This window comes from Ricinus communis, chromosome 9 (assembly GCF_019578655.1).
Source record: "Ricinus communis isolate WT05 ecotype wild-type chromosome 9, ASM1957865v1, whole genome shotgun sequence".
NCBI classification, from domain to species: domain Eukaryota; kingdom Viridiplantae; phylum Streptophyta; class Magnoliopsida; order Malpighiales; family Euphorbiaceae; genus Ricinus; species Ricinus communis.
Window position 1 is genome coordinate 19,473,317 of NC_063264.1, and position 24,222 is coordinate 19,497,538.

Sequence of the window (24,222 nt, forward strand, 5' to 3'; positions counted from 1 at the left end):
GTAGCACTGCTGTGTTGCTTTATGGTTTGTGGCATAGATGACACGAGACTTTTTCTTTTTGTTCCATTGATAGGATGCACAGATGACATGAGACTTGATCCATGCCTGTTGATCTAAGTTCTTGCATTGACAATCAATTGAATGATTAGCTAATGATGCTCTTATGTAGATGAGTTGTTTCTGTACTTTTCAAAGGAAATTGATTAGTAACTTGTTAGTTGGCTGCCAATTTGTATTGCTATTGTTGCACATGACAGGCTGATTATCTTGTAGTTGTAGCCTTGTTATAGTAGGATCATCGTATTGAAAGGTCCAATGAATCGGGCTTTTCCTATTGGGCCAGGTCATTTCGGGGCAAGCGGATCATTTATAAGGAAGTGGATGTATTCTTGTTGAAACTGTTGGGAGGTCAATATCTTAAAATTTCTCTTTAAGGCAATTTCTGGTAATTTTTGATTTTGCTCACAGAATGTTTTTGATTCCCCAAGACTTTAATAACATTTTGCTTGTTGCATTCCATGGACTTTTATGTATCTACATGTCTAGAAATCTTTACTTTCCTTACTAAAGGTGCATTGTATTTCTATTTTTGTCAAATTGAGTGCCTTAACAAAAAAACAGTCTAGTGTTAATAGTTATGCTGAAATTCAGCAGCTTTTCTATGTTTGATAACACTCTTTCTCAAAACTGAGTCTTTTGTTCAAAAACAGTTCCGCTCACCATTGAAATTGATTTTTCACATTACTCTTGTAGAGCAATTTCTTTTCATTGAAGTAAAGAAAATTGATTTTTGCTTGTCCATAGTATCTTGTACCTTAAATTGGTAAGAAAGAAGCAAGTTGATTTGGTAGCACTGAAAAGCCAAAGATTTTTGTTTGCAAATTCTGAAAACTGATCTTTTTAGTTGAATTTACTTGGTAAACGCATTGCTACATATTACAAATTTGGAAACTTGGTTAGAATTTATACTCAGATCTTCAGTATGGCATCCTTAATCCCTTGGAAAAGGAAGGCCTATTTATTACTTATTTAAATTTACTAGTTGATTATTATTATTATTTTGTTTGGGTACTTGGTTTCTGCCAGTTTTCAATTTAAGTTCAAGCTCCTCGAAGTTGAAAATGCATAACCCACTGTGGAAAGATGGAATGCTATTTTGTTAAGAGAATGATATTAGACAAAGAACTTCCAATACTCGAATACTTCACTGTCATGCAAATGGCCCTTCAAATCAGATAAAGAATCCAAGTTTCTCAAAAGAAACCTGTACTTATAGTTTCCAATACCCCACCACTTGTTCTGCAAGAAGAAAGGATGACCATAAGAATTCATGAAGACAAAAAATTGTACCTTGTGGGCTGCTGCTACCTTTAATTTTCATTTTTTACTTGGAAAGGTTACATGGTATTGTAAATGGAAGGTGAATATACAGTAGCAAATGAACATAAAAATGACAGCTGCATATGGATAGAAATGCCTTGAACCTTATCAAGGAAAAATGGAGAAAAATGTCCTAACTGAGAGTTTTTTCACTTTGAAATTGCAGTACATACACCTGCAATACTGACTTGAAATATATATATGAAAATGTGCGCAAAAGAGAGTGATCATCACAAATAAAAGACTTCTCCTAAAAGCTTTTAACTATCTTTTTCTTTGACAGATTACTTGGCTCAAGGAATGGAAAAAAAACTTAAAATTTGTCTTCAGTATCTTTGCACTTCCCAGGATATATTCCAGCATTCGCATATCTTCTGCACCACCACTAAATCGTGTGAATTCCAATCTCTCAAGAGATGATGTCAAGCACTGAGGCACAGATTGTTCCTCATCCAAAGCCTCACAAGGAATTGGGTGACAAGAACTCTGCAGAGAAAGATTATTTACTCTAACATTAACAAGGGCTTAATACCATAACTTCTTATAACAGCAGATAAACTGAAACATAAACATATAAGTATTGTATTCCTCTCATCTCGACTGACCTTATCAATTATTAGGACTTTCAGATTAGAATTCTGAGTATATCAAGCAAATTCTACCATTAATTTAAACAAAGTGTCACCGCCAATCGAGTCAAGTTATGAAAAGAAGGCACAATGTGGTTGGATCCATAAAAAAGAGCCTAACAATGGAGAAAAGAAGTCATTTTCATTCTTTAAACTTCAATGAACATTACAATGTAGTCAGTCTTACCTTTAAAAAATGTGAAGATAAGGTTAAATCTCTAACACTATAGATTTGCTTCAGAACCTGAGCCATCTGAGCCCCAAATGTTTCAGGGGCAATATCATATATCGACCAAAGATCAAGAGTTGCTTCAACTACTGAGTGTAAATTTTTAACCTAAATGTCAAAGCATCGAGAACTATAATCAATGAGCTGAAGAAATTCTAGTTTCAGGGTATCAACAACAAGTTCAAATTCTTTGTTTAAACTATAGCTGAAATCAATTATTAAGTTTTTCAGTGAAGTTGACTGAAGATGTATGTTCTGCACATTCTCAGAATATCCTTTAATTATCAATCCTTCAAGAACTTTGCAGCTAGATAATAGCCTCTTCACACTAGAATAATGGAGAGATTCAACATGTAGGACCTTGAGACTCGGAGACATACAAATCTTGGAATCTTGACCTCAATTCTAGAATCAAGCTTCAGAAAGTTTAAGAATTCAATTTTAGAATCAAGCTTTAGAACCTTTAAAGATTCACAAGTAAAAAGAATTTTAGGAAGCTGAAGAGTACATTCATTTCGGATGGAAAGAGCAAGCTCCTCAATATTATGTGTTACTGCACCTGATATCCATGAGTTTATGTCAGAAGTAGAATATGCATTATTCAGTGTAAGACTCAATCTCTCGATGTAGGGGTGTTTATGGAGCATCAGAACCCTGTTCATAAAATCCACAAAGGATTTCATATGTGCTAGTTTGGCTCTTTTAGACCATCTGTTGAGACACAACGAATCATGCAATTCGAGATCAGCAACTGAGGTTCAGGTGTGTCTCCATCTCCTGGACAAAATGCTGCTTTTAACTGCATCAACGGTACTAAGAAATGAAAAAATATGACACTGAACTGGCTCTGGCAACCCACTGATCCTATCGCGATCTTTTCTTTGTCGTTGTGATGCAGAACTCATAATGTAAAATGGAATCCTGAATGAGTTCCATTTAGCCATTTGGGATCTTTATAATCCAAAGACAAGACTGAACCTTGGAATAGTAAAGAAAGGTGAAGGCCAAGAGACCATTGGATTAGGAATTTTGCTTCTATTAATTACAATTTACGTATACGTGTCTAAATGGGCAATTGAGGTACAAGTTAGTGTCTCTCCAACTCCTTGTCCAATAAAAAGAAAAGAGAAAATGAAATGAAAATATGCACGGTAAGATTGGCTAATATAGGAATGGGAATTTTTATTATTAAAACAAAAAGAAATTGTAAAGATTGAGTATTTTCGGATATTCAATTTTATCCGATTTTAAGAGGATGAATTCGAAAAGTATATACTTCAATTTGAATGTATTTGCATTTAATTTTTGATATGTATAATAACGAATTCAGATTTGAAGAAATTTATAATTCGAATTAAACACTTAAACTCCATCTAAATTTATATAGTATAGATATCGGTCTTACTTTAGCTTGTCCAACTCATGTAAATGGGTTAACATGTCGGGAACCCTTTTTGCCACTCTGAAAATGCAATGTTTATAATAGTTATTTGAAATATGTAAGTTATTGTTGATTACACTAAAATCTCTAATTCATTTCATAATAATAGAAATTGCCGATCGCTAATTCCTTTATAGAAACAAAAAGAAATTTATCATCTCTAATGTGTAATTAACTTTCATTACTTCTATTAATCACTAATTTGTCAAAGAAGATTGCAAGAATATAGTGGCATCAATTGCAAGTTAGAGCACTGAGTTACCCAAAATCTTATGTACCCTCTTTTTCTGGTTTCCGGTGTTGGTGTTTATTGTGTTAATGGCAACATTAGGGTTTCTTTGCTCTTAAACTTTGTCCATAAGTATTATATAATCAAAGTTGTGAATGTCTATAAGTATTGTTTTATCAAAGTTATGAATGCCTCTATTCTTAAAATATTGTCTATATGTCTAGTTAGTCTATATATCTGGTATGCAATCTTTTAGTAAGTATAAGGAGTTGAAAGATGATGTGTATATTATGGAGATGATATATTATGTTAGTAATAAATATGGGATGATTAATATTTACGAGTAAAGTTTTTATTTTTAATATAGTTTAATTTTAATGTCTAACAAAAATAATAACTTTAATTATTTATTTTATTTAAAAATCTGAAATTAAATACATAGTAATTTAATAATATTAAATAAAAATTAAGTGTTTCTAATATGTTTAAATTTTTATAAGACTAAATTATGCTAAAAATAAAAGATATGAACAAGTAAAAGAATAGTAAATTTATTATTTTAATTAGACACTAAAATTAACTTGTGCTATAAATAAAGTTTTATTATAATTTGATAATATAATTAATTTTGTACGAGTTTGATACTTAATAATAAATTTAAGAATCAAATTATAATTTTAAATTATCAGTTTAGTCTTTTGACTACAAAAAAAAATAGTAGTTAGTTTTATTAAAATTAAAGAGAGTTTTGATGTAATAAAAAGATGCAGGTATCAACTTGTGTATTAGATCAAATCTCAATAGCAACTTGTGTATTAGACCAAACCTCACAAGATAAATAGTATTTAACTCATTTATTATGGGAAAATAATTAGCAAATGAAAATGAAAAAAAAGAAAAGAAAATCTACAGTTACATGGGTGGCCAAGGAATATCTTCATTGATTTAAGTTGAACCCAAAATGGTCTATCAAAGACTTAAACATAATATCACTCCTATTGCATAATTGTAATTTCAAAAATAAATGAATATATAAAACATCACAGATAAAAATACTAGTATGCTTTGTGTCATATGCTTTGCCTTAAGAACTTTTTTTCTTTTCAATCAGTTGGGTTTTCATACACTCAATTTCTTTAAATTTTTTTGCCAATTTTATATTACTCACCATTAGCTCATCATTTTTCATTTCTTTTCATTCATGAATTTTATATCTCGCTTGCTCTTGCAAACTATCCCTTTAAGCTCTAGTCTCAGCATTAATTTCTGATCTAACCATTCAAAAAAAAGACAGTTGTCATGCTTGGAAAATATAAAATAATTCAAAATTAATTGCTATTGTTCTACAAAAAGAGCAATATTATATTACATACAAAGTTGACTTACCATTTTAACTATACAATGACAGAATCTTCTTTCTAGATTCTGACATTATGGACCACATTTGTATACGATACTCGTGAGTTACTTAAGCTTTGTGCCATTTTTCGACAGTGATTATGGTGAAAGATGTTTTTCAATTAAAGGGTTGACAACTTGCCGTCCTTATTCTTTTAGGGTTTCAAATATTTGATTCGGTGGTATTTGTTGCTAGTAAATTGGGTTCTTTGAGTTTATTATTAGAGGATTACATGGATGTCATATGTTCCTAATGTGGCAATCACTGAAATGAGCTGGACAAGCTTATGCAGGACCGTTATCTATGTTATAAAGATTTAGACCCAATTTAAATATTTAGTTCAAATTACAAATCTTTTGAAGCTTGTATTTAGAATTGCTAAAAATATTGAAAGGATGGTTAATTTGTAAAAATTAAAAATATCATGATTTAAACTAAAAGTAAGCCTTCATTATAATAAATTATATTATTAAGTTTTTTTTTTTAATCTTTTGACTTCATTAACATTTATACTTTAATTTAGAGTTTAATAGATATAAACCGATTAAGCGAGTATCCTTTTGTTAACTAAATTCATATATGTAAATGAATTTTTAGTGTGTTAAATATCCACTTTCTAATTCAATTTAATAAAATTTAGGCCTAGCGGTATAAAAAAAATTAAATTTTGTTATATTTTGATTGTTATATCTAATTTTTTAATTTAGATAATTGGCTAAAATTATCATGTAAAATTTAAAGATTTTAATTGTCTTAGTAATCGATCATGGATAAACTGTGAGGGTTATGAAAGATCATGTGACAAATCTATTGAATTTTAGTAAGCATTTGATGCTATAAGTATAATTTCTATTAGTGGCCAATATGTCGACTCATGATGAGGTTCTAATATTACAATTATATTTATTAGATAGTAGACTCGACTTAATTATGTACAATGGACCAATAATCAATGAAAACGTGAGGTTCAAAGTACTAGAAGCGTTGGATCATGCATGAGATGTATATAATATGAGATATTTACTTATAAAATTTTAGTAACTCAATAATCAATGAAACGTGAGGGATACTAAAATTTGGTAAGAAATCAATCACCTGCTAGAAATCTGATATGTATAGTTTTACACATATTTACTTGCACATTATTGCGTATTTTCTTAGCAATTATTGTACTTTTATTCCAAGATCACCCGTGTTTTGTGTTCTTTTGCATTTCAGGAGAATTTATAGGACCATCATCAGTATTTGAGCAATTATAGATCAATACATGCGAAAACGGACGGGAATTCATCAAGATTGGACAAGAGCTCACAGTGCATACATTAAGCACGACCTAGGTCAAGGCCGTGTTGATCACCACGGCCTAGACTCTGGCCGTGACCAACCATGAGTTTTTAATCCTTAAAATTGGCACTTTGGGCACGGTTTTTGTAGCCACCACGGCCTCCAGCACGGCCCGTGGTGGCTCAGCACCGACGGGGGCACGACCATAAGGAAACCCGAATCATGAGATCCGAGATGTTCGGCGGCTGGACTCGGCTCCGTGCTGAAACAAATATATAAGGAAAATGAATTTTTTAGGGTTAGAGGAGGAAGGAGTGAGAGAGAGCCCTGGCGGCTGGTTCGGTTTTTGCATAGTGCTGAGTGCGGGAGAGAGTTGCAGAGAGGAAGAACTCCGAAATCACAAGGTTCCGAGTGCAAAATAATAGTGGAGCAATTCAAGAGGCAAATTGGGGAGATCAATCATAGTGTAGATCCAAATTTGGAGCTGTTCATCCAATACGAGAGAAAAGAGTGTACATGTTTCATTTTCATTATTCTTCCATTGTAATTGAATTCCTAGATTGTTTAGCTAGATTGATTAAATCCATTGGAATTTCTTTACTATGTTGGCTTAATATTATATTGTTGGATTGTTTGAGTTAGTTTTGTATTCTTGTTGCTTTCAGGTATTAATAAGATAATGCATTATTCATGAGACGTTGTGAATTGTGGTGTTTAGATTGCTTTATGTGATTGAGAAATCCATTTGGTAATTGGAATTTTGAATAGCAAGAACTAGTTAATAATCACTTAGAGATAAGGATAATTAACTAGCCGGATTAAGAATTAACAAAGCTTAATAGAGGCGGATTAAGGCTTAATGCTAATTTAAGAATCAATAGCGAGGAAGAGATTCCAACTTTAGGTTATTAGGTTTAGGAATTCGGTTATCTCGAGAGAGAAATTGAATTCAGTTAAGAATTCATCCACGAGTAGCATAATTAGACTCATCAATCCTTTATCTTTTATTTGATTGCGAACTAGTTTAGGTTCCCTTTGAGTTTGCTTTCTTGTCTTGGTTATTTTATTTATCCATTCATTCCTGCATCTTCCTTAGAACTTAGCTAGTAGCTATTAGTTAGTTTATAAATTATTCATCATTCATTTTAGGTTAATATAACAAAGAACAAAGAAGTAACTCTAGGCTTTCACTTTCCCGAGGAATGCGACCTTGATACTCGCCATGAATGCTAGACCGCATCGATAGGTTCACTGCCTTAGATTGTAGCTAACACAATTAGCCTATCAAGTTTTTGGTGCCGTTGCAGGGGAATGTTTGAAAACTAGAGTGAAATTTGCTATTTGTTAATTTAGCCATTTTATTTATTTATTATTATTTTATGGTTTTTATTATTATTTATTTATTTATTTTATTTTATTTGTACATATTTATTTAATTAAGTTTATGATTCAGGTAGTGGATGATAAGGAGGTTCAATGCTAAACTCTTTGTATGACACGTTGGAAAATGGGATCAGGAACCAAGAGAGTGCTAAAAATGGGATACTCGTGCATCTTTAGAAGCTCGAGTGGAATCGTTTTGCAGGGCTACCGATCAACTCTCCACTCCTATCCTTTCATCTCAAGTTTTTTGCAAATTTTGTTATGATTTACATTTAGTAATGATTGTCCATTATGTAGTGATTTTACTCATTGTTTTTATAACTGTGAACAGGTGAATTATATGGGAAGTTGGCTAAATGACTCGTATGGAAGCACCTACAATCAAGAGTAGAGCACTCATTCACCCTTTGGATGGAGCTTAGATGGCCAAGAACCACCAGGATTTCAGCAACTACATCAGCAGCTTAATCTTGCACCTTTAACTCAAGATGAAGAGTTAGTGTCAGAGGAGCTGATGATGAGGTTCATTGCAAATCTTGATGATAGATTCCAACAAACAAAGAGGGTACTTGAAAGTCAACAAGCCTCAATTGAGAACATAGAGCATCAAGTAGGCTTGATATTCAAGTTACTAGCGGTAGAACAATGGGAAACTCCATCAAACGCTACTGAATCCAAGGAACATTTGAGCGCCATCACTTTGCGCTCAAGTGAGAATTTTTCTAGTTTATCTACTATGTTTGACGATGATACTTCTGTGCAGGACAATTTCTTGAACATGGAGATGGAACCAGAAAAGGAAGAGGCGAACATGATTCCTCTGAAAGACTATCAACAGGAATGTACAGTTGATGATGCTGAGTTGCAGTTACAGGAATTTTTGGTGGATTTTCCACAAGTCCCTTCGATAATGGAAGATGAGCATGAGTTATCCAATGAAAAAGTCTTGGAGGAGCTCGAGTTTCTTCTAGCAAGTGAACCAAGACAAGGACTGGAGAAAACCATTGACGTTCCTAAAGAAATTGCCCAACCGTCAATGCTTCCAATTGGTGAAACTTCAGCTTTTAAATTGGAAGAGCCCCTAGAGCATCATGACTATGTGCAATTATACGAGGAGCGAGTTTTACCCATCATATTGGCAGCTTGCTTGACAGTCGGGAAGAGAAAATTGACGATTATCCCTCTAAGTGGATATTTGAAGACATTTGCTTGGAAGAAGGATGGATGGTCGTCGATCACGCCCATTTGCTTTTCACCATGAGTCCAGCTAAGAAGACTCATCACATCAAAAAGAAGTGCTTTTGGGAGGCACCCCAAATTCTATTTTTTATTTTTAATATTTTACCCTTTCATTTTGAAACATTTTATTGGTCTTAAGTTTTCATATTTTATTTAATCATTATTTTTAGTTTGATTACTTCTTTATTTTATTATTTTCAGATTCTACCGAGGAGGCACTGAATTTCCACAACATCAGCCTCGATGGATGATCGGGGCAGTCTCCTAGATTTTTTTTATTTTTTTGCAATTATTTACCTTATTTTTCATACATGTCATGCACTTAGATTGTATTGCCTTTGTTCTCTTAGTTGAGCATTCCATGCGGAGTATCCATAACATTTTACACTGAGGACAGTGTGTTCTTCAAGTGTGGGGCGGTTGTGGGTAAACCTTATAATCCTACTCTCTCATATGGTTTTTTGATATATCTGAAATTGCTATCGCTAGGTGTTATGTATTTTTAGGGAATGTTAGGACACTGTGTTTTTGTGCACTTAAGTATGCTATTTTTGAGTTGATTGATGACTTAATTTATAGAATTGTAGTTACTTTTCTTTATTGTTCATTGTCCTTGGAAATCTGCCGGGTTAAACCGGTGTTATTTAATTGTTTTTCGAATTGTCGAATTTTAACTTAGAACGTTGATAATGTCATATGCATGTGTTTCTTAAGTAATGATTCAATTAATGATGTTGTGAACCAATTGCACCTAATTCATACCTTAAAGTGAGATTTTGAGCCTGTTGAGCATTCATTATACTTATGCTCTTTATATTTCTTGTTTGAGTGTGCATTGTACTTGACTTTGCTTCTAGAACTTGCTTTGTAATACGTGTTGGAGTTACATGAATATTGTGAATACCATGAGATGATTTGGGCGATTTAGGATTCACTATATTTAGCCAAAAGCCTACCCTTTATGTTTCCATTAGTTAGTCAGTTTTGAGCCTTAACCTTTCTTCATAATCTACACCTATACATTTTAATTATACCATCATTTACATTTATCTTTCCTTTATCCTTACGCTGGAATTTCTTTTTTATGATTTGCTCAACCTTATGTGGGATTAAAATGCCAGTTGTTATGTTGGTAAATTCACCTATATCTTTTTGATATTTTAAATGCTCTATCCAATCCAAACTGTATTTTTATTCTTTATGTATGCAGCAATTCTTATAAGCTGCTAGTTTATTATTCAAAAAAAATGATGAAGAAAATGAAAAAAAAAAAAACAAAAGAGAAGAAGAAAATAAATAAAATTCTTTAATTCTTTATATCTTTATCGGATTTAGAGCATTTGTGAGCATTATTCTACGAAGTAAGGATTTTAGTGAATAATTCTTTTTATGTTTTTAGGAATTTAATCCTTTGAGCATATATTATTGTTTATTTGCAAGATTTCCAGCATTTTCACACTTTTTTCCCAAATCTCCGTACCTTTCCCTTAGCCCCATTACAACCTTGGTAAAGACCCTTTGATTTTGGTATTTACTTATTCACAGTAGCAAAGATATGATTTATGAGCAAGCTTATGGTGAGCGGGTCTTGTGCATTTTTACTTTCAGGGATTTATTATTCACCTAATATACACTTTAAGCAACTTGAGTGATCCCTGTGAAGCATTGGTTCGTCATGTTTAAGTTGAGTTATCATTTAAGTTATTCGTGCATTAATATTATTTTCATTCTCTGTTAATGATTTGTAATTTGATTTATGATTGAGTATCCTTTGAGATGTGTTGAATACTATCTGTTGTGGATTAGGGGCATAAACTATAAGGAATTGCTAACTACAGTTTTGTAAGAAGAGTTGTTAATTGCTTGAGGACAAGCAAAAGCTTAAGTGTGGGGTGATTTGATATGCATAGTTTTACACATATTTGCTTGCATATTATTGCGTATTTTCTTAGCAATTATTGTGCTTTTATTCTAAGATCATCCGTGTTTTGTGTTCTTTTGCATTTCAGGAGAATTTATAGGACCATCATCAGTATTTGAGCAATTATAGATCAATACATGTGAAAACGGACGAGAATTCATCAAGATCGAACAAGAGCTCGCAGTGCATACATTGAGCATGGCCTAGGTCAAGGCCGTGTTGATCACCACGGCTTGGATTCTGGCTGTGAACCATGAGTTTTTTATCCTTGAAATTGGCACTTTGGGCACGGGTTCCGTAGCCACCACGGCCTCCAGCACGGTCCGTGGTGGCTCAGAAACGGTGGGGGCACGACCATGAGGAAACCCGAATCTGTGAGATCCGAATGTTCAGCACGGCCTGGACTCCGGCCGTGTGACCAGCACGGCCTTGACCACGGCCCTGTTGAAACAAATATATAAGGAAAACAAATTTTTTAGGGTTAGAGGAGGAAGGAGTGAGAGAAAGCCCTGGCGGCTGGTTCAGTTTTTGCATAGTGCTGAGTGCGGGAGAGAGTTGTAGAGAGGAAGAACACCGGAATCGCAAGGTTCCGAGTGCAAAACAATAGTGGAGCAATTCAAGAGGCAAATTGAGGAGATCAATCGTAGTGCAGATCTATATTTGGAGTTATTCATCCAATTCGAGAGAAAAGGGTGTACATGTTTCATTTTCATTATTCTTCCATTGTAATTGATTTCCTAGATTGTTTTAAACATGAATATGTTTAGCTAGATTGATTAAATCCATTGGGATTTCTTTACTATGTTGGCTTAATATTATATTGTTGGATTGTTTGAGTTAGTTTTGTATTCTTGTTGCTTTTAGTATTAATAAGATAATGCATTATTCATGAGACGTTGTGAATTGTGGTGTTTAGATTGCTTTATGTGATTGAGAAATCCATTTGGCAATTGGAATTTTGAATAGCAAGAATTGGTTAATAATCACATAGAGATAAGGATAATTAACTAGTCGGATTAAGAATTAACAAAGCTTAATAGAGGTGGATTAAGGCTTAATGCTAATTTAAGAATCAATCGTTAGGAAGAGATTCCAACTTTAGGTTATTAGGTTTAGGAATTCGGTTATCTCGACAGAGAAACCGAATTCAGTTAAGAATTCGTCCACGGGTAGCATAATTAGACTCATCAATCCTTTATCTTTTGTTTGATTGCGAACTAGTTTAGGTTCCCTTTGGGTTTGCTTTCTTGTCTTGGTTATTTTATTTATCCATTCATTCCTGCATCTCCCTTAGAACTTAGCTAGTAGCTATTAGTTAGTTTAGAAATTATTCATCATTCATTTTAGGTTAATATAATAAAGAACAAAGAAGTAACTTTGGACTTTCAATTTCCTGAGGAATACGACCTTGATACCCTCCATGAGTGCTAGACTGCATCAATAGGTTCACTGCCTTAGATTTTAGCTAACACAATTAGCCTATCAAAATCCACCAATGAGGATTTCTGTTTCTTACTAGGAACTGAGATTGGTCAAGTTAGTGGGAGTCATCATTTTGATTTAAAGACCAAAATCAAAATGAAATTACATAACAAGTCACTAATAATCTATTATTCTTTGCAGTTTTAAAATGGCCCCCTCAATCCACTTGCGGACATACTTGATGCTAACTGGTTGACTGGAGTGAATTTCATTGACTGACTTAGGAATTTGAGAATAGTTCTCAATTCTAAATGCATTGCCTATGCCCTTAATACTAGGGTTCCCCGATCCCCTTCTTATAGGGGCATCAGAAGAGGAACATGCTACACTTGAGAAGTGGTGCTCTAATGACATGCAAGCTAGGTGTTATATCTTGCTTCCATGACTAATGAGCTGCAGAGATAGCATAACAAGATATGATGCTACTAGCATCATTCTTCACCTTCAAGAGTTGTATGGTGAATAGAGCAAAACTAATAGATATCAGATATCAAAGCAGTTGTTTCGATCTAAGATGGCTGAGGACGCTAATTTGTCAGCACATGTACTTAAGATGATCAATTTGATTGAGCATCTTGAGGTTTTAAATTTCTCTATAGATGCAGATTTAAAGACTAATTTGATACTACAATCATTGCCTGTATCCTTTTCCACGTTCATTATGAGTTTCATATGAACAAAATTGAGTGTACACTAGTTGAGCTCCTTAATTAAATAGCGATAGCTCAGGAACTATGCAGGGTAAAGGTAAGGAGCCTGCTCTTGTCTTTGCTTCAACTAGTGGGACCAAGTCAAAGAAAAAGGCAAAGGAAAAATCTGCGATTAAACCCACTAGTAAGGTCTTCAAGGCTAGAGGCAAAGGAAAGGGCAAGGAAGTGTCTAATGACAAAGGGAGGTGTTTGTTTTGTCAAAAGGAAAGACACTAGAAACGTAAAGGTGCTGAGTATCTGAAATCCTTGAGAGTCAAGGAAGGTGAAGGTACTATTATCTTTTTTGTTTTCGAGTCTTGTTTTTCATTTAGTTTATCATCATCTAATTCTTGGGTGTTAGATTCTGGTGCTAGTACTTACGTTTGTAGTTCTATGCAGGATCTGGCAGCAACTAGGATCCTTAAGAAGGATGAGATAGTTCTAAAGATTGGGAATGGAGCAAGTGTTACTGTAGTCGCCATAGGAACTATTTTGTTATTTTATCTACTAGATATAAATTATTATTAAAGGACTGCTTATATGTACCTAATGCATATAGAAACATCATTTCACTTTCTGCTTTAGTAGTTGAGAATTATTAATTCAAATTTGCAAATGATGTTTGCCAAGTTCATTTTGGAAATGAATGTATATGGTACTTTAATTAATGGTCTCTATTATTTAAATTTATTTGTAGATATAATTGGAGCACATAATGTGAACATAAATGCTAAAGCAATCAAAAATCTAAATCTGAGATATTTATGGCATCTTAGATTAGGTCATATTGTAGAAGAAAGAATCATTAAATTGGTTAAAATAGGATAAGTGAATTCCATTGTTTTTGAACCATATTTGATGTGTGAATCTTGTCTTCAAGGTGAAATGATGCAATTACCCTTTACGGGATGAGGGGAACAAGCTTCGAATGCTTTAGGATTGATACATAATGATGTAGGTGGACCTTTTAACATTATGGCACGTGGTGGTTACACTTACTTCATTACCTTTATTGATGATTTATCACAGTATGGGTATTTATATCTTATGAGATATAAGTCTGAACCCTTTGAAAAGTTTAAAGAATTTAAAGCTGAAGTGAGAATCAGACAGGCCTAAGTACTAAAGCCCTTCAATATGACCGAGGTGGTGAATATTTGAGCAGCGAGTTTGATAAGTTTCTAAGGAACATGGCATTGTTTCACAACTTACTCCCGTTGGGACACCATAATTGAATGGTGTATCTGAAAGGAGGAATCACACCTTGTTAGACATGGTACGATCGATGATGACCTTTACTGATTTACCCATTTCCTTATGGGGATATGCCCTCCTTACGTCGTTATACCTTTTGAACAGAGTGACTTTCAAATCTGTTCCTAAAACTCCATATGAGGTATGTAACAATAAGGAAACCAATCTTAAACATGTTAAGATTTGGGGCTATCCAGCTTTTGTGATAAAGAAATAAAAGGATATTATTTCTATCTTCCTCTTGATATAACCATCGTTATTAGTACAAATGCTCTCTTTCTTGAAATACAATTTATTCAAGATAGTAGGAGCAAGAGGAAGATAGAACTCGATGAAGTGTTATCTGAATAATGAATTAGTCAAGAACCAATCAATGAACCAGTGCCTATCAACCCCATCATTAGATTACCTTGAAGATCTAGTAGAATTTCTCATCCACCAGAGAGATATGGCATGCTCCATGGGAATGTAAAAGAGTAATTCATTTATGGAGATGCAGATCATACAAATGATCCTACTAGTTACAAAGAGGCAATATCAGATATTGACTCTAGTAAATGGCATGAGGCAATGAGATCAGAAATGGATTCCATGTATAAGAACGAAGTCTGGGATCTTATAGACCTTCCTGAAGGTATTGTACTGATGGTTGCTACTCGTGTTAGCTACAATCTAAGGCAGTGTACCTATCGATGCAGTCTAGCACTAATGGCGAGTATCAAGGTCGTATTCCTCGGGAAAGTGAAAGCCTAGAGTTACTCCTTTGTTCTTTGTTATATTAACCTAAAATGGATAATGAATAATTTCTAAACTAACTATTAACTACAAGCTAAGTTCCGAGGGAGATGCAGGAGTAATTAATAAATGAAATAATCAAGACAAGAAGACAAACCCAAAGGGAATCTAAACTAGTTGGCAACCGAACAAAAGATAAAGGATCGGTGAGTCTAATTATGCTACCCGTGGGCCGAATTCTTAATCAATTCGGTTTCTCTCTCGAGATAACCGAATTCCTAAACCTAATAACCTAAAGTTGGAATCTCTTCCTAACGATTGATTCTTAAATTAGCATTAAGCTTTAATCCGCCTCTATTAAGCTTTGTTAATTCTTAATCCGGCTAGTTAATTATCCTTATCTCTAAGCGATTATTAACCAGTTCTTGTTATTCAAAGTTTAAATTGCCAAACAGATTTCTCAATCTCATAAAGCAATCTAAACATCACAATTCACAACGTCTCATGAATAATGCATAATCTTATTAACACTGAAAACAAGAAGAATACAAAACCAACTCAAACAATCCAACAATGTAACACCCTTAGTTTTAATAATAATAATTATATATATATATATATATATATATTTAAAAAAAAAAATCTCTCCTTTTCCCTCCCCTCCTCCTTTCCCTTCCTCCCTTCCTTCTCCCTCTCCCGTCATTGCCTTCTCCCCGCACCGCCTCATGCCGCCCGCCGGCCGCCTTCCCTCCTCCTTCCTTTCCCATGACACGTGAAGGACGAAGAGGCCGCCATCGTCGATTCGGCCTCCTACCGGCGTCCTTTCCAAACCGGCGCTGAATCGAACTCCCCATCCCCAAAAACCGGAAGCAACCCTCCTCCGTCGGAAAATCCTTGCCGGCCTTGGGAAGTGTCGCGTGAGCAGCGACTTTCCGGCCCCAATCTGCCGCCTTCCGGCCACTTCGGCCAAAACTCTTGTACTTCGGACTCCCCGCAACTTGAGCTTCGTGGCGCTCCGGTTTGAATTCGACATTGGCGGGGCCGGCTTCCGACCCAGTGTTTTGGACGCGTGGAATATTTTAATTTTTAACTCGGTATAATTTTATTAGACTCACGAAAATTTTGTTATAATATTAGAATGTTATTGAGGCTATTAATTGCTTGTGTTGGGTAGTTTAAAAATAAATCAAATTAAATTGTTTGGATTGTGGTGTTTTGGAGTCGGGAAAATATTAATGCAGTTCTTGTGGCCCTCCTGTTATTAAATTCCGGCATGTTTGATATGTTTTTGGTAGGTCCTGGACCCGTTTTACGGTGGGTAAATATCCGTAATTTAGGGGAGGTTCACATCAAATTTCAGTGAGAATCCTCGAGTCCAATTTAATTCTAGGCGGTCGACCTTAGGGTCTAAGTTTAGGAAGAATTTTGAATGTCTATTAATTGTATGTCTTTTGTTATTAGATAATTCGGCCTTCCCTTGACTCCACCCGAGGCGTAGGAGCGGTGTGGAACGCATCAAATCATGAGTTAAAGTCATTTAATCTTTGCGCTATTGCTAGTCCGATTTTAATATGCTATTTAGAATTTGTGCTTAATATGATTATTAGTATCATAAAATAAATGATTTCACTTGATTATTAATATTTGAAATAATATAAATATTATTATTAGTATGTTATAATAAGACAAACGTTATTATTTTTCCCCTCACAAATTGCACGTTGTTTTATCTTAAATCTTTAATCTTTATTTCCGATATGTGTTGGATGAGTTCATCGGATAATGATATTTATTATATGTGATGATTGCGAATTGGGAAATGTGGCTTGTAGAACATGCTTTGATGGATTATCGAGGACCGTCTTGCCGGTAATGATCATGGACATGTAATAAGATATTTATGGGTTTGCCACGGTGAGCATGGCTCTCTGGGCTGATTTGTGTAAATTCACGGGAGGTAAGGTCACTGGTCGAGCATTGCTCTCGGGGCGGCTTATTTGGATACTTAAGTGACCGGTGGAGGTAAGGTCCACAGTGAGCATTGCTCTCGGGGGCGATCTTATTGGATTAAGAGAGCCGAATGGCTACTAGATTTCTTATTTGGATACTTAAGTGACCAGACTAGAGGTAAGGTCCCTGGTCGAGCATTGCTCTCGGGGCGCCAGTCTTATTGGATTAAGAGAGCCGAATGGCTACTAGATTTCTTATTTGGATACTTAAGTGACCAGACTTAAGGTAAGGTCCTTGGTCGAGCATTGCTCTCGGGGCGCCAGTCTTATTTGGATTAAGAGAGCCAAAATGGCTGTTAGAATTTGGGGTTAGGGTTCTACTTAGCCACACGTCCCGTGAAAGTAAAAATGTCTTTATTTATTTACACTCTCTTCTTTTATCATTTTATTACTATGGTGTATGATTATATATTATGATTGCAATTATATTCAGAAATTGGTATATTGTTCTGAATAACTAATATATCATGTGAAGGTTGCAATAGTCCTTAAATTATTTGATTTTGACTCACTCTCGAGACTGACAGTCTCAGTTGTAATTTTTTTTTAGGTGATAGTTAAAGACCTTCGCCATCGCACATTCGACAGTCTGACTTCTTCTTCTTCGGACTTTGTAATTATCTTGTACTTCTATACTTGTCATTTTTACTCTAGAGTATCCGCAGTAGGAAATTCTAAAATTTATATAACTGTTTTGACTCCTGTTGGTAGTATGGTGATTTATTATGCAAGATAATTATGACTACTTTATATTTGGTTAATTGTATATATGGATTTGCGGGTTGGTAAGGCTTACTACGGGTTTCGGTGGCCTTAAGCCTACCCATTCCCTAGTGCCGGTCATGGGCCCCCAAAGTGGGTCGTGACAAAGTTGGTATCAGAGCTTAGGTTTAGTTTTTCCTTCGACCTAGGTTAGCTTTCCAAACTACTGCAGGAACTAGGAAAAATTGAGTCTGTCCTTGCATGTTTCGTTGATTCTAGTATCTGCGCTATACGTTAGAGAGTCTGTTGGGTTAATAACTTGTTGTTCATTTCGAGCTCTTGCCAATGCCGAGAACCCGAGCGATTGCGGTCGGCCAAGGCGAAGATGAGTTTTACTCGAGGCGGCTCCTCCGGACCCGACCCATGGTACCGGAAGGCGAGGTAGGCCTCGGCGGTACCCAACCGGATCGGGGGCGAGGCTCGGGAGGTACATGGTCTTGGTGAAATTCCGGTGGAGGCTTTTGTGTCCGGTATGACCGGGATGCAGAGGGCCTTAGAGCGGTTGCTAGTCTTCCGGCCGGTGCTCGGGTGCGAAGTCGTGCTAGTGGGTCCGGTATCAAGAATCCGGACGATGTCCCTATGTCTGAGTATACCAAGTTAAGACCTGTGGAGTTTGATGGGACAGCTGGAGACCCTTTGGACTTTTTGGATGAGGTTGAAAAGAGGGCGTCTGATTTGCCTTTATTCGGCGGGAGGACTATCGAGATGGCCGGGTTTTCCTTGAAGGGAATAGCATCCCAGTGGTTTAGAGATTATATCCGCCCCTTTCTGGATGGGTTGTCGTGGAGGCAATTCAGAGATAAATTCGAAGAGTACTTCATCCCTTTCAGTGTAAGGCAGGAGTACAGGGAGAGGTTTGAAAGGTTAGTTAAGGGAGAATCATCTGTGGCTGAATACACCAGGCAATTTGTTCAGCTGAGTAGGTATGCACCTCATGCTGTGGGGACTGAGGAGCAGAAGAACAGCAAATACATTTCAGGGCTCGGCCTAGAGTTTGTTTCCTTGGTTCAATCTAGGAGGAGTAGCTTCCTAGAAGTTACTGACATGGCGAAGCGGGATGGAGATGGCCTACGAGGGTTTAGTCAAGGGGTGACGATTGTAGGAAGAAGAAAACCAGGGTTGAGGGTCGGTCCGGTCTGTGACTGTCGTGCCGTACTATGGTAGTGGAAGTTACTCTGGAGGTACCGACCAGCAGGCCGTGCAGAGAAGTCACCGCATCCACAGAAAGGGTAGGCGTAATCGGAGGAGTAGCCGAGGATTCAGACCTGGTCAGGGCTTCAGTGGTAGTGGGCAGAGTTCAGGCTACAGCAGCTCTAGTTCTGGGGCCAGCACTTGTCAGATGTGTGGCAGGTCACATCAGGGACCGTGCCTAACATCCAGTGGAGCCTGTTTTAGGTGTGGTGAGATGGGACATATGGCTCGAGAGTGTCCTCGCTATTTGATCGACCGACTTTTCCACAAGGCTCGTCCGCTAGTGCGACCCGACCAGCTTTTCCTGCAACCCCGGGACATTTTCAAGATGGATCTCAGTTTGTTGGCCAGCAGGGCCGTAGTTTTGGAGGTAGATCTTCAGGAGGCCGGTCTGGGGGCAGGGTTCAAGGTCGAGCTTGAGTCTCAGCGGTCGGTAGGGGCAAGCTAGAGTGTTTACCCTTACTCCCCGAAGATCGCGAGCCTCAAATCTTTGTGGTGTCAGGTACTATTCTTGTTTGTCATTCTGAGGCTAGAGTTTTGTTAGACCCTGGGGCTACCCATTCTTTCGTATCGCCTAGTTTTGCCTTAAGATTGGATGTCCAGCCCGTTAGGCTTCGAATTCCGATGTCGGTCACTACGCCATTAAGTAAGGCCTTAGAGACCGATGTCGTGTATCCGTCGTGTCCGGTGTCTGTTGAGGGACGAGATTTGGTTGCTGACCTAATTCTTTTAGATGTAATGGATTTTGATGTGATATTGGGAATGGATTGGTTAGCTATGCATTTCGCCATGTTGAATTTGCAGGGAGAAACAAGTGACTTTTCAATTCCACGGAGACTCGGAGTTCTATTTTAAAGGTGAGCGGATACCTTCTCCCTCGAACCTCGTGTCAGCGATTGCAGCTAGGCGGATGCTTCGCCGTGGATGTCAGGGATATTTGGCTTTGGTTAGGGATACCTCTGCAAGGAAAGGTTGCGTCGAAGACGTTCCGGTGGTTTGCGAGTTTCTTGATGTGTTTCCAGAAGAACTACCTAGATTACCGCCCAATAGAGAGATAGAATTCTGTATCGACGTGATACCGGGTACAACACCTATTTCTTTGCCGCCCTATCGAATGGCATCGGCCGAGTTAAGAGAGCTAAAGGAGCAGTTGCAAGACCTCCTAGATAAGGGTTTCATTAGACCTAGTACGTCTCCTTGGGGTGCGCCTGTTCTGTTCGTAAAGAAGAAGGATGGTACCTTGCGTCTCTGCATCGATTATCGGCAACTGAATAAGGCAATGATTCGTAATCGGTATCCGCTTCCTCGCATCGATGACCTATTCGATCAGCTTCAGGGAGCGGTGTATTTCTCCAAGATTGATCTACGATCGGGGTATCACCAATTAAGGATCCGTGGTGAAGATGTGCCAAAGACGACGTTCAGGACGCGTTGTGGGCATTATGAGTTTCTGGTGATGTCGTTTGGACTCACTAATGCCCCGGCGGCTTTTATGGATTTGATGAATCGAGTGTTCAAGGAATTTCTGGATCGTTTTGTCATCGTATTCATTGATGATATCTTGGTTTATTCCAAAAGCGAAGAGGAGCACGCGTGGCACTTGAGGATAGTACTTCAGACTTTGAGGGAACATCAATTGTACGCTAAGTTCTCCAAGTGCGAGTTCTGGTTGGAAAGCTTTGCTTTTCTAGGGCACATAGTGTCTAAAGAGGGTATTCAAGTGGACCCTAAGAAAGTGGAGGCGGTGGTGAATGGCGGAGGCCAACCCGGTGGTGAAGTCGTAACTTTCTAGGGTTGGCAGGCTACTACCGTCGATTTGTGCAAGACTTTTCGAGGATAGCGGCGCCTTTGACTAAGTTGACTCGGAAAAATGTCAGGGTTTGGGTGGGTGATGCGTGTGAGAGAAGCTTTCAAAAGTTGAAGAATTTGTTTGACTTGACTCCGGTGTTGACCTTACCTTCCGGGACTAGTGGATTCACGGTGTATTACGGCCTTCTAGAGTGGGTTTGGGTTGTGTTCCGATGCAAAATGGAAAGGTAATAGCTTATGCGTCTAGGCAATTGAAGAAGCATGAACAAAATTACCCGACCCACGATTTGGAGATGGCGTGATAATTTTGCATTAAAGATTTGGAGGCACTATCTCATGGAGGCGTCACGAGATTTATCTGGATCATAAAAGCTTAAAGTATATTTTTCAACGGAAGGATTTGAACTTTGAGGCGGAGAAGGTGGTTAGAGCTTCCGAAGGACTATGATTGTAATATTCTCTACCACTCGGGTAATGCGAATGTTGTGGTGATGCTTTGAGCGGGGAAGTCGGTAGGTAGTCTTGCTCATGTCGGTGTAGAGAAGAGACCATTTGGTTAGAGAGTTGCATGAACTATATGATCAAGGGTTACGGTGGAGATATTAGAATCGGGTGCATTATTAGCACATTTCGGATTAGGTCATGCTTGTGGACGAATCGGGATGGCTCGAATCGGGACCCACGATTGCAGAAAATCTTGGAAGATGTGCGGCGGTCGAGCTAATAACTTTGTTACAAATGATGATGGCACCCTCATGATGGGCTCTAGGCTGTGTTCCGATGTGGATAATCTCGGGAAGGAGATTTTAGAAGAAGCTCAACGTACATCTTACAGTGCATCCCAAGACTCCACAAAGATGTACCATGATTTGAAAGGAAATTATTGGTGGAGCGGGATGAAGAGAGATGTAGCAGAGTTTGTCTCCAAATGTCTAACGTGTCAGCAGGTTAAATTAGAGCATCAGAAGCCGTTTGGTTTACTGCAGCCGCTTCCTATACCAGAGTGGAAATGGGAAAGGATTACTATGGATTTTGTATCAGGTTTATCCAAGACTTTTGCTGGTTATGACTCCATCTGGGTAATTGTGGATCGATTGACTAAGTCAGCGCATTTTCTTCCGGTAAAGACTACCTACTCTGTAGCTAAGTATGCAAGAGTGTATCTGGAAAGGATTGTCAGTCTTCACGGCGTCCCGGTTTCCATAGTGACTGACAGGGGGCCGCAATTTACTTCAAGGTTTTGGAAAAAGTTGCAAGAGTAACTTGGTACCAGGTTGGACTTCAGTACGGCCTTCCATCCTCAGACGGACGGACAATCAGAAAGGACTATTCAGACTTTAGAGGATATGCTTCGGATGTGCGTGATAGACTTTGGTGGTCAATGGGATTGGTATCTACCGTTGGTCGAATTCGCGTATAATAACAGCTATCATGCAAGTATCAAAATGGCACCTTTCGAGGCCTTGTATGGTCGGAAGTGTAGATCCCCCGTATGTTGGGAAGAAGTTGGTGAACGGAAGTTAGCAGGATCGGAATTGGTTCAGATCACTTCAGAAAAGATTCTGGTTATTCGCGAGCGACTGAAGACAGCTTTTAGTAGGCAGAAAAGTTATGCGAATCCAAAGCGGAAGCACGTGGAATTCAGTGTTGGGGAATGTGTATTCTTGAAGGTGTCTCCTATGCGTGGTGTGTTGCGGTTCGGCAAGAAGGGCAAATTGGCACCTCGTTATGTGGGACCCTTTGAGATTATTAAGCGGTGGAGATGTGGCATACAAACTAGACTTGCCACCGAACTTCTCGCACGTGCATCCGGTATTCCACATATCGATGTTAAGAAAGTATATTTCAGACCCTTCGCATGTGTTACAACCACAAAATGTGGAAGTTGGTGAAGATTTGACTTACGAGGAGCAGCCAGTCAGGATCGTGGATACTCAAGTTCGCCACCGCTCTAAAATTATTCAGATGGTCAAAGTTTTGTGGCGGAATCATTTGTCCGAAGAGTGTACACCGGGAAACCGGCGAGGAAATGAGAAGCCTCTACCCTAATTTATTTCAATCCTAAGTGGGCCATGGTTTAAACTTGAGGTCGAATTTCTTTTCTAAGGGAGGTAGAATGTAACACCCTTAGTTGTAATAATAATAATTATATAATATATATATATATTTAAAAAAAAAAATCTCTCCTTTTCCCTCCCCTCCTCCTTTTCCTTCCTCCCTTCCTTCTCCCTCTCCCGTCATTGCCTTCTCCCCGCACCGCCTCATGCCGCCATGGCAGATTCGGCCTTCCCTCCTCCTTCCTTTCCGCGACCGCGAAGGGCGAAGAGGCTGCCATCGTCGATTCGGCCTCCTGCCGGCGTCCTTTCCATAAACCGACGCGGAATCGAACTCCCCATCCCCAAAACCGGAAGCAACCCTCCTCCGTCGGAAAATCCTTGCCGTGACCTTGGGAAGTGTCGCGTGAGCAGCGACTTTCCGGCCCCGATCCGCCGCCTTAGGCCTCTTCCGGCCAAAACTCTTGTACTTAGGACTCCCGCAACTTGAGCTTGGCGTGGGCGCTCCGGATTTGAATTCGACAACATTGGCGGGCTTAGGACCCAGTGTTTCGGGCCAGCGGAATATTTTAATTTTAACTCGGTATAATTTTATTAGACTCGAAAATTTTGTTATAATATTAGAATGTTATTGAGGCTATTAATTGCTTGTGTTGGGTAGTTTAAAAATAAATCAAATTAAATTGTTTGGATTGTGGTGTTTTGGAGTCGGAAAATATTAATGCGATTCTTGTGGCGGCTCCTGTTATTAAATTCCGGCATGTTTGATATGTTTTGGCAGGTCTGGACCCGTTTCTGAGGGGTAAATATCCGTAATTTAGGGAGGTTCACATCAAATTTCGGCAGAATCCTCGAGTCTAATTTAATTCTAGGCGGTCGACCTTAGGGTCTAAGTTTAGGAAGAATTTTGAATGTCTATTAATTGTATGTCTTTTGTTATTAGATAATTCAGCCTTCACTTGACTCCACCCGAGGCGTAGGGGCGGTGTGGAACGCATCAAATCGTGAGTTAAAGTCATTTAATCTGCGCTATTGCTAGTCCGATTTTAATATGCTATTTAGAATTTGTGCTTAATATGATTATTAGTATCATAAAATAAATG

General features: G+C 37.7%; 1 pseudogene; it reads left to right on the plus strand.

Moving 5' to 3' along the window:
• Positions 1 to 13,350: 13,350 nt before the first annotated feature.
• Positions 13,351 to 23,250, plus strand: LOC125371207 (annotated as a pseudogene).
• The last annotated feature ends 972 nt before the right edge of the window (positions 23,251 to 24,222 follow it).